At 48.0% G+C, this 10000-nt stretch overlaps 1 protein-coding gene across 3 annotated transcripts in view; it reads right to left on the reverse strand.

Moving 5' to 3' along the window:
• The window catches only part of LOC147024609 (uncharacterized), a 148145-nt gene that overhangs the window by 41459 nt on the left and 96686 nt on the right, over nucleotides 1–10000 (reverse strand). The window lies entirely within an intron of this gene.

Consider the following 10000-nt stretch of genomic DNA (forward strand, 5'->3'; position numbering starts at 1 on the left):
GGGAAGGACAAACTAATTCGTGAGACGTGTAAAACGATAGGCTTGAAGGTGACGGAGAAAGTGACGGTGACACAGAGGGAAAAAGTAAATGGGGTTATGGAGACGTTCACGAGACACATAGAGACAAGGGGAATAATAAAGAGGACGATGGAAATAAAAACGGAGACACAGGAATTGAAAGAAATAACAGAGACGCGGGAGATGGGAACGATAGAGGAGAAACATGATGAAGACAGGGTAGAAGAAACTAAAGACGAAAACACACAGAGGTAGCAAGGCTTAATGGGGGCGAGCTGGCAGAACGTGTTGGGACCCGGTGCGAGCAGCTGGAGGTAGCAAGGCTTAATGGGGGCGAGCTGGCAGAACGTGTTGGGACCCGGTGCGAGCAGCTGGATGGCCTCCTCCAGGAACGGGAGGGAATATGCCCCCTTGAAGCGGGTCACAACCAGGTGGGTCTGGTCGAGCTTCACAGAGTAGAGGAGGCGAGTGCTGTGGACGGGTGCACACGGAGCTTGGGGGGTGTGGAGACCCCGGAACCCCTCGTGGTGGCGCTAATCCCCAGCGTGATTGTTCCTGTGTGTGTGTTTACGAGTGTGGCGAAATTTGTGCTGAAACACGCGCATAGCGTGTGTGAAAGGCATTATGTGAAAGGGACCGCGTGTGTGAGGGTGTGCGAGGTTGCGAGTGAGCCAAAATGCATGCTTCCCAGCACGCCGTGTGAGGAAGAAGCACCGCGTGTGAAAGAGGCCGTGAGTGTGAGTGAAACGGTCTGTATGAATGAAACACCGCGTGTGAGTGTCACCGCGTGTGCGAGTGAGCGGCCGAGTGTGAGAGGAACAGCGTGTGTGAGGTCGCTGTATGTAAGGGAGATGACGGTTGGCATGCGGGAGCACGCAGCCGCGGCTCCCAGTGTGAATGTCATGGAGTGGTGTATGAGCATCGTGACACGCAGGAGTGCGTGGGTCGAATGGCGACGACGACGGCGACAGGTGCAGGACAAAGGCCGAGTAGCGGCCGTAGATGTAATGGGGACCACGCCGGGTTTGCACGGCAGCGCGTGCGAGGTTCGTGCCATGCAGCGCACGAGGCCGCCATGTGCGCACTTGCGGGAGTGAAACCCGGTCCGTAAACGCCAGCGGTGGATGTTGCCGATCCCGCGGATGGACAAAAGGTAGGCTGGATATGGATTTGGACTGGACGGGTTCTCCACGCGAGCGTGTGTAAAGCTCCGCCGAGCAGAGCACATGTGTTCGCGTGGGGAACCCCTCGAAACGCGAGGCTTGTTTTGAATGCGCAGGGTGACATCATGGCTGCATGTCGGGTTGGAATCCGGCAGGAGGGAAGATCCCTACCGGATGGTACCGTCCAAGAGGGACGAGGTATGCGAACAGCTGCCATGACGTCACGGGCAAGGTGCGCAGGTTGCAAGTTGCCGCGCTGGTGCTGCGCAATGAAAAAAAAGGGGTTGAGCAAAGCAAGCCTTGCTTCGGGTGAACAGGATTTCATGGGCAAGAGGTGGAAGATCCCCTTGGCCAGGGCACAGGATGACAACTCGTGAGGGGGAAGGGTTAGCTTAGCGAGACCGGCTCCATGGGGCAGGGATAAGTCCTCATGGAGCCCGTGGAATGGAACAGTTAGAGGGATTGTAGTTGAGATTTAGGAAGGGAGAGGGGAAAATAATATTTGAGGACAGTAACAGACGTTGAGTGTGTGGAGGGGACGTAGCTTAGCTACATAGTGTTAAATGGAACGTGCTGTAGTTTAAGGGACGACGTGGGAGCATGAGGTAGTTCGGGGATGTAGTGAGCAGGCTGGCAGAAATCAGCGATGTGTGAGTTGAGAAGTGTGGAAAGGAGACATGTTGAGTGAGTGAGGCCAGCGAGCCTGTGGGTATGGAGTGAATGTGGAATGCATGGTGCGATGAGTGATTGGGGGGGGGGAAGAGTGACTCCTGCCCAAGGGACCCCAGGGTCAGTGTAATGTGAGTTAGGGGGTTAGTCAAATTGACAAAATGGAGGTCGTTTTGCTGTTGGTGGGGAAGTAGGCTCGATACCCGCTTGGAGGGGTGCAGGAGCCCTGTTGACGGGTTGGGAACGTGGCTGTGAAAGGTGAGTATCGCTGAGTGGGTACCCCGGGCACCGGGCTAGTCGGCCGCGGTAGGCAAAGGGCCCATGGGGGGCCGGGATAGTGTAGTGGGCACGGGTGCTCCCGCATGATGCGGGGGCCCGGGGCGCCATATGCCACGGGGGCAGTGTACTGGGCACGGGCGACCCTCGGGAAGGGACCCGGGGTGCCAACACGCCACGTGCGCATTGAGGGGGAGTCGCCAGGGAGGGCACTCCCCGGTGTTTAGGGAGCTGGTAGGCTCGGAGGCAGTGTAGTGCCCGGGGGTGCCATCGTCGGAGAATCGGTAGAGGGTAGTTCCTGCCAAGGGAGCCACGCGTCCCAGCCGTGAGACCGTGTGAGGGCACGGAAAGAAAATTGGGGGGCATGGCCCGTGATTTGAGAGGACACCAACACAGGCGACGGGAATCTCGGTTGATATAACCGATAGTTTAAGCGAGAGGCGCTTGTTGAAAGCCCTGGGGTAGTTTAGGGTTAATAATGGTTAGGGGAGATAGGAAGTGTACCCCTCCGCACCATCCATCCCTTCGCTCTTGTTGTGGGCCGCTGGACCCACTTTGGGTAAAGATCGCTGAACTCCGAGGAGGCCATCCTGAGGCTTGAGTTGGGCCTCGGCACAGGACGCTAGCCCTCCCTTATTCCCCTCCAGGAAGGGAACGTAGGGGTTGGGAGTAAGCTAGATGAGAGGATAGGTAAGCCGAACAAAGACTATAAAGGGGGTTGGGGGGAGATTTATAGAAGGGAAGTGAAAATAAAAATAAAAACAAAAAAATAAGTTGGGGCTAAATTGTGTTTTGACAAATTAAGGGGGTGGGTATGGACAGAGACAAGCAAAGGCAATAGGTTGGGAGGGAGACAGTAGGGTAGGTCCGAGCCCACCTTCTGAGTGGCCAGCACCACCGCACTCCCTCCACGAACCTCCATTTCAAAGCAAGGGGCTGGCCAATTTCATCTGCCGGCTGTGTTTACTGCAAGGCCTGTGCCGGTCGGATCGTCTGCTGGCTGTTTGCTACGAGGAACTGTGCCGGCCACGTCATCTGCTGGCTGTTGCTGCAAGGCCTGTGCCAGTCGGATAGTCATCTGCTGGCTGTTGCTGCAAGGCCTGTGCCGGTCGATCGTCTGCTGGCTGTTTTTGCTGCAAGGCCTGTGCAGGCCACTTCATCTGCTGGCTGTGTTTGCTACGAGGCCTGTGCCGGCCAGTTAATCTGCTGGCTGTTGCTGCAAGGCCTGTGCCGGTCGGATCATCTGCTGGCTGTTTGCTTCGAGGCCTTTGCCGGCCGGATCTTCTGCCGGCTGTTTTTGCTTCAAGGCCTGTGCCGAACACTTCATCTGCCGGCTGTTTGCTACAACAGCCTTGCCATGCCAAGCCTTGCCTGCCTGCCTGCCTTTGCCTTGGCCCATGCCTGCTGCCCTCGTTCATCTTGCCCTGTTCTGTTTTGCATCCACTCCCCGTTCATTACTATATGCACCAGGATCATCGCGCAAGTTTGCAGGGACTGCTCTGATGGCAGCTGCAACACGGGACTGCACCGCCGGCCCATGGACCATTTGTTTGTTCACTGCATTCATTGTAAGAAGGGGGAGGCCTTCGACTGGGTTTAAGCAGCCTGGCCTCCTGCTTGTGACTGTTGTTTTTTCCGGCAGAGTCCATAGATCCTGGGCCATGGTTTAGTGTAAAATTTGTAAGGTTAAGTTAAGGTGTAATTATACATGAGTGCGCCCCCGGCATGTGAGTCTTAGCGCCGGCAATTTATTTAAGTCGTCTGTATGAGTGGGTTTGTTTAGTTAGTTACTCAGCCCGTAGGTTATTTATTTTGGGGACATGAATACACTGAATGTCGCACTCAGGGATCCGAAGGTAAAACGTATTAGGGGAGAACTACACATGATGGCACACGAAAATTCGACGACTCGGGACAAGTCTGTAAAAAAGGGAGGGGTTAGTGTTATGGCTGTGGAAATTCGCAATACACCATAAAGGGTCCTTAGATCAGTTATGACGCTAACTTTATGTGCAGATAGTTCCCCACCATTGTTTAAAGGGTATTCATGTGATTCATCGGGCTGCGACTCTTTGAGATAGCCATTTTTCTTTTTCTATTGTTATTTTGAACAAACCTCCACACAAGCAACAAGCCGCGTTGAAAACCGTCAAACGAAAAAGGGAACCAAAAGAGTTCCGATGGGCGCGCGGATTTTTCCCGCCGATTTTTCCCCGCGCTTGGTGTGAAGGAAAGGGGGAGGGCAGCTCGCCGCCGATTGGTGGATGAACAGGGTGAGGCGGTCGGGGTGAGGGAACGCCCCTTTTCGGGGAACCTTCTCGAAGGGAGGTGGAGCCGAAAACGGGGAGGAGCGAAGGGCGGAGTCCCGCACTATATAAGGCGGACCACGCGCGAGGTCCAGGAGCTCTCTGTCTGGGTCGTCGACGTCGTTCTCTCTCTGGTCCTGAAGCCCCTTCTGCCCTTCAGTCCTTTCTTGCTCGGTCGTAGATCGTGAAAGCACCAGCAGCAATGCCGGAGAGAGCTCGCTGACCACGCCAGGGGTCTGAGGTCAGGCGCGGCTACGCAAGGCCGTGGGGAGTCGAAGTCGCGACCTGCCCACTGTCGCGCCACGAGGGCGCGGGTAGGACCCTTCGGTCTCACGGGACCCGTTCGGTCCTCCAGGTCCCGTGCCATAAAGGTTTACGAACCCCGTCTACCTCCCTGCCTATGGGGAGGGTTTTTCTTTGCTTTTGTATGACTGCTGTGGCGGCGTGTCCCTATAAGTAGACCTGTGTAAGTGACTGTACATTGCTCGAATTCAGTGGTAACGCTTTCTATTTGTTTCTTGTACATTACATTATTGCCTTGCTTCTGAATATGTGTGCTTTATAATAAATGTCCTTGTGTGAAATGTATCTCGTTCGTTGCGTCTTCTTTCCCCACTGAAAATGCCATCTTGCATCGTGGAATAATTAGGTGGGTTTTAAACACCCGATAAATAATCTGCACCGTCGAGGTTGGCGATAACACCGCTCGGTTATCCCTGTAGCACGGAACAAACCGCTTAAGCAGTTCGTGTCCTAAGCCGACCTGCGGCGTGGTGCAACCCCTCGGTAGGTTACCCGCACGGGTATTTAGGGATATCGACATTCGGCGATTCACCCTATTTCGCGCGGGTAGAATGCGGACTGGGTTGTGGTGAGGTTAAACCCCCACCCGTAACTGGCTCCTGGCGGTAGTTCCAGGAGGGTCATGACTGAATTGTCCGTCCGGTGGGCGACGCGGCTGCCATTAGAGGTACGCGGCCGATCGCACGCCAGGCGGGCCCGAATTCGTAACAATATCTATGAGTGACTGATGAAACCTGGTACACACATCATACAACTTTATGAATGGATGATGACAAATTATTTAATATTTGCCATTTATAATTTTCGCATGACACAGATCTGTTTTGGTGCCGGTCGCTGGTCTTTTGACCCACCAAGTTTTCACATTCGACCAGCAACTTTAACAACATAAATTTTTTATTTTTTTTACAAAGTGACATTAACTATGCAAAGATGTTCCAGTTATACAATTCAAATGAAAGCACTGTCAAAATGTAGTCAACAATAATCCATAACTTCCCTTTTCCCAATCATCCATCTTCAACTCCATCTTCAATTAACTACACCACAGAAGATGGACAGAGGTCTTGGCTTTACCTGTGTATTTGTTTGCCTGTCTGTCTGTGGGCAGCATATCTTAAAAAGTCCAGGATGGATTCAGACAAAATTTGCTGGACAGGTTTGGTGTGTGACAAGGATGAATGGATTAGATATTGGTGAACATTTGGATCCAGATACAATTATTTTTAAGTGATTCTTCACAATTTGAGACAAGACCAAAAATGATGTCTCGAATGCAATTTTAAAAAGTTTTGGACGAGTTGTGACAAAACTAGGTGGATGAGTTGGTTAAGTGACAAGAACAAGCCGATTCGATTTTTGTTTTAGTACGGATCTAGATATGCCTGATCAGTGGGATACAAAACGTTAACTGTTCAGCTTGGCGGAGGTATGCGCTCTACCAAATGCCGTTCTCGTTAACATGGCGACAAGACCCGAAGGTCAATTTGTCCAATGAGAAGTCTATGCCAAGTCAGCCCATACATTCTAGTAATTGCTGAAATTTCTCGTGTTCCTGTCAAGTAAAGTGTACCGGAACAAAAGATGAAGTGATCCCGCCAAGTCAGCCTCGTGGAGGCTTTTGGATTCCAGGAGAACCATGATAAATAAAGGCTCAAGTATGTTTTTAGTTATATTTTCAAATGATACATACTCCACTTTTTCCGTGCTACTGTCCCGCGGATATATTCCATTTTCTCGATCCCTCCTTTGTTGTTATTAAACAATATTATTCCCCAAAACGAGCGTGTCTAATTGCCTGGTATGTTTCCAGCACTTTATTTGAGTGTCTCGGATTAGGGTTAAATTGATTAAAAAACATTATTTATGATCAGCATGTAATGGTTTTAGACTCTGTTTAGAACTCGGCCGCATGCTGCACCGCTCGGGCGCAAGGGCCAACTAAACTGTTTCAATCATCCTGAGTACACCAAAGCTTGCTGAAGTGCAATGTTACCAGCAGTAATGGATATCTATGTTATTGAATGACAATAAATGAAGTTTACTTTCAATTTTGAACCCTTGAATACAAGTCAATTCAAAGGCTAAATATAGATACAGTAGTGAGAGAAAGTTTGTGAACCTTTAGAATTCCCTGTATTTCTGCATAAATTTGACCTAAAATGTGATCAGATCTTCATTTAAGTCCTAATAATAGAGAAAGAGAAACTGATTAAACAAATAACGCAAAAAAAAAAATCTGCTTTTTCATTTATTTATTGAGCAAAATGATCCAACATTCAATTTAATTGTCGGAAAAAAATATGTGAACCTCTTGGTTAATCAGCTCAATTATGGGGGTAATTACAGTCAGATGTTTCAATGAATGGGATGACAATCAGGAGTGAGTTTGGGTGGCCCTGCCCTCTTTGAAAAAAATAAATTTTGTTTTATAAAAAAAACCTTTATAAAAAAATTTATATTTTATTTAAAAAAAAAATTTTTTTACTTAAAAAACAAAAACGATGTTTTTGTTTTTTCTAAAATCAAAAAATATATAAAAAATAAAATAAACTATCAGTCCGGTCTTCACCACACAGGTTTGTGGAATCGTGTTATGCCACAATCAAAATAAATTTCTGAGGACCTCAGATAAAGAGTAGCTGATACTCATCAGTCTGGAAAGGGTCACAAAACCATTTCTAATGATGTTGGGCTCCACTAATCCAGGTATGCGCTCAACATATCCATTGATTTTTCCCGAATATCCATGCCTTTTTAAAAACTGCAAAAAATACGATTCATGAACCTCAGCAAGTTAGGATTTCAGAACCTCAATTCCAGCGGTTGAGGAGGTGTGCCACTAAGGCCGGAAAAGAACTCCAAGAGTAGTAATGGTCGTAGTTTTCAAAAATAAATAAATAAATAAATTAAGGTAGCACCCCTCAACATAAATGGAGGCCACAGCTGTGTGCGTCGCCTCGAGGTGTTGCAGATGTTTAAGAAAGAAAAAATTGATATTCTAATGTTACAAGAGACACACACCAACCAACCTTGTGAGGATGAGTGGCACAGGATTTTTAAAGGTTGCTTTTTTTCTCCAGTGCCTTTGAGGATGCTAAGACAGGTGTGGCAATTGTTGTGCAACCTAGAATCGAACCCCCGGAGATTTTTTGTGGGGTGGTTTGTAAAGGATTCTTAATTGCTGTGGAATTGATAAGCAGCAATCAAAAAATTTATATTATTGATGTGTATTGCCCCAGCGACAGTGCTGAAAGGATTCTATTCCTTCCAAAGTTAGCAGGTTTTTTTAAACACTGTTGACTTGACTCGTCTAATTTGTATGGGGGGAGGATTATAACTGCACACTCAACCCCAGACTGGACAGGAATACTCCTGAGCCCCATCCACCCAGTGCAAGGTTTTTGGCAATACTTGTACAAAAATTTAAATTTAGGGATGTTTGGCGTCTGCAAAATCCCAACACCCGTCAATATACATGGGTGTGCTGTTCAAAGAACAAGATAACCATGGGCCGACTGGACAGATTCTATGTAAACCAGGGAATGGTGAATCTGGTTCAGAGAACAAGCATAAGTCCATCTGGCTTTTCTGATCATCATATGATTGCAATGGAATGTATGTTACCCTGTAATTGCTGTAAAGTGCATACTGGACTTTCAATGTTAAATTATTACAAGATGTACAGTTTGAAAATGCCTTCAAAATGGTATGGAAGAAGTTAGAACAACAAAAGTGTTCCTTTCCGAATACTCGACAGTGGTAGGACTGTACAAAATCCCAAATTCGGATTTTCTGTCAACAATATTGCTCACATACCACCAGTAATGCATCTGGGTTGATAAGTGCTCTCAAAGAAGATGTACTTAAATATGAGCAATAAGCTGGAACATCCAGTAGAAGTGATCACCATCAGCAGTTGGTGGAAAAAAAAGACTCTACTGGCTGAACTAGTCAAGGAACGTGTGGCTGGAGCAATGGTTCATCTTCGGATAAGCAGAATTCAAATGGAGACTCCAAATAAGGAATTATTCAACCTAGAGAAGGCCGTCAAGACCTCTCGGCAGATTCACAGTTTACACTCTTCTAACGGTGTTTTGTCTTGCCAGAGTGACATTAAACATTCGATGCAGGTTTTCTACTCAAATCTGTTTACACCGAGAACTGTGGACAAAACGATCATAAATGAGGTGATTGAACTTCTTCCATCCCTTTCTCAAGAACAGCAACAGCAACTCGAATGTGACATTACGTTTGAGGAGCTCACTGCGGCATCAAAACTGCTTGAGGACGGCAAAGCCCCCGGACTTGACTGACTTCCTGCTGAATTTTACAAAGCTTTTTGGAACATTCTGGGTCCTGCTCTAATGGAGACCCTGCTTGAAAGCCGATATCAGGGTGAATTGCCCCTGAGCTGCAGGAGAGCGGTTTTGTGTCTCCTCCCAAAGAAAGGGGATTTGCAGCAGATTACAAACTGGTGGCCTGTTTCATTGCTAAATACTGATTCTAAGATTGTGTCAAAAGTGCTTGCAATGAGTTTTTATTTCTGCTTATACAGATGACCTGTGTGTTGTGGTCAAAAACCCCAAAGATGTCAGTGAGCTATCCCGTTGTCTTGCCAAATTTGAACTTGCCTCATCAGCAAGAGTAAATTGGAACGAGAGCGTAGCTCTTTGGCTATATCCAAATACACTCTCCTCATCACACTCCTCATGTGCACCTCTCCCAACTCTTCCAGGAGGAGTGTTATGGAAAACAGATTGGTTTAAATACTTAGGAATCCATTTGTGAACTACGAGCTAAATCCAAAGGAATTGGGATGGGTTCCTAAACAAAATTAAGCAGAAACTATCAAGGTGGAAAGGAATGCTCCAGTTCTTGTCACTTAAGGCACGGGTAACGATCATTAATAACCTGATACTTCCAACCGTATGGCACAAGGTTATCGCACTCCAGCCTCCTCAAGCTGTGATCACAAGCATTCAGAAGAGTCTGATAGATATTTTCTGGGGAGGCCACCACTGGCTCAAGCCAGATGTATTGTGCAGGCCACGAATGTCTGGTGGCCAAAACTTGGTGCACATCCCGAGTCGAATAATGGCTTTTCGACTTATGGCAATAAAACGTCGACTATATGGTGAAGTAGTGTCGTAGCGTCCTCTCACCAATACCTTGCTTCGGCAAATAGGTGGTTTGGACTATGACCGGGAACTCTTCCTTATAGACCAAAAGCAGGTTGATCGAGCTCGGCTCCCTGCATTTCAC

The sequence above is a fragment of the Eptatretus burgeri genome, chromosome 6 (assembly GCF_056783735.1).
Source record: "Eptatretus burgeri isolate ZD-2024b chromosome 6, Ebu_testis_v1, whole genome shotgun sequence".
In the NCBI taxonomy this organism is placed as follows: domain Eukaryota; kingdom Metazoa; phylum Chordata; class Myxini; order Myxiniformes; family Myxinidae; genus Eptatretus; species Eptatretus burgeri.